This window comes from Euleptes europaea, chromosome 17 (genome assembly GCF_029931775.1).
Source record: "Euleptes europaea isolate rEulEur1 chromosome 17, rEulEur1.hap1, whole genome shotgun sequence".
NCBI lineage: Eukaryota > Metazoa > Chordata > Lepidosauria > Squamata > Sphaerodactylidae > Euleptes > Euleptes europaea.
The window spans coordinates 43,163,006-43,164,483 of record NC_079328.1 but is presented as its reverse complement, the minus strand read 5'-3'; the positions used below and the strand labels follow the sequence as shown (position 1 = coordinate 43,164,483).

The window sequence follows — 1,478 nt, the reverse complement described above, 5'->3', positions numbered from 1 at the left end:
TTCAAACCCGCCTTCCCATTGAGACTCAAGGCATATTACAAGATACGGGAAATGTTTGGGGAAAAGAGGAAGAAGAAGAGTTGGTTTTTATATGCCGACTTTCTCTACCACTTAAGGCAGAATCAAACCGGCTTACAATCACCTTCCTCTCCCCACAACAGACACTGTGAGAGGGAGGTGGGGCTGAGAGAGCTCTAACAGAGCTGTGGCTTGCCCAAGGTCACCCAGCTGGCTTCATATGCAGGAGTGGGGAAACAAATCCAGTTCACCAGATCAGCCCCCACCGCTCAGGTTGAGGAGTGGGGAATCAAACCCGGTTCTCCAGATCAGAGTCCACCACTCCAAACCACCACTCTTAACCACTACACCACACTGGCTCATAAATGAATTACATGAATTAGCAAGGCCTAAGTTGGCAGAGCACATAGCATCTTTATCCCATCTGAGACAATGAAAGGCATGCTGGATGTCTTGAGAGACTTCCACCCATGAGATGAGGTTATTTTTGGACCGCTGAAACCAGCAGGCTGTCTAGATGAAGCGTCTGCGAGGAGCAGAAAGCAGAAGAAGGGGTTTTCGACATCCATTCCAGGCATGAACATGAAGCATTGGATCATCATCCGTTTCTGGTTTTGTTTTCAGGTCACTGTTTCTTTGGTGCTTCTCACTTCCCTTTGTGGTAGGAAGTCCCAGGAGGTCAACTTTTCACACTCAGTTTCCTCGGAAAGAGGGAGTCCTCCAGTTATGTGTTTGTTTACAAGGAGACATGGCTTATGGGTGCCAACTTGGAAGGCTTTAAGAGGGGAGTGGACATGTTCATGGAGGAAAGGGCTATCCATGGCTACTAGTACAAAATGGATAATAGTCATGATGCATACCTTTTCTCTCCAGGATCAGAGGAGCATGCCTGTTATATTAGGTGCTTTGGAGCACAGGCAGGATAATGCTGCTGCAGTCAAAGTCTTGTTTGTGGGCTTCCTAGAGGCACCTGGTTGGCCACTGTGTGAACGGACTGCTGGACTTGATGGGCCTTGGTCTGAACCAGCAGGGCTTTTCTTATGTTCTTATGACATGTTGAGCAAGGGAGAGCAGACAGAAGACAAAAACAGTGTTTTAATATTGGTTATAGCAGGGACGGGAGCTGAATCTGACTTGACAGCTTTTCTTGCACACCAGGTGTGGTGGAGTCATGGCTCAGTGGTAGAGCATCTGCTGCGCATGCAGAAGGTCCCAGGTTCAATCCCTGGCATTTCCAGGGGAAAGGATCAGGTAGAAGGTGATGAGAAATCCCTGTAACTGATGCCTGGTCTATACTTAAGAACGTAAGAACTTGAGAAAAGCCATGCTGGATCAAGGTCCATCAAGTCCATCAGTCTGTTCACACAGTGGCCAACCAGGTGCCTCTAGGAAGCCTACAAGCCAGACTTTGACTGCAGCAGCATTATCCTGCCTCTGTTCCACAGCACCTAATATAATAG

The 1,478-nt window shown here is 48.0% G+C and overlaps 1 non-coding gene across 1 annotated transcript; it reads left to right on the top strand.

The window, feature by feature from the left end:
- Nucleotides 1–1,183: 1,183 nt before the first annotated feature.
- On the top strand, nucleotides 1,184–1,255 carry TRNAA-CGC (transfer RNA alanine (anticodon CGC)). Its single transcript has one exon. It is a non-coding gene; the product is annotated as a tRNA-Ala (tRNA).
- The last annotated feature ends 223 nt before the right edge of the window (nucleotides 1,256–1,478 follow it).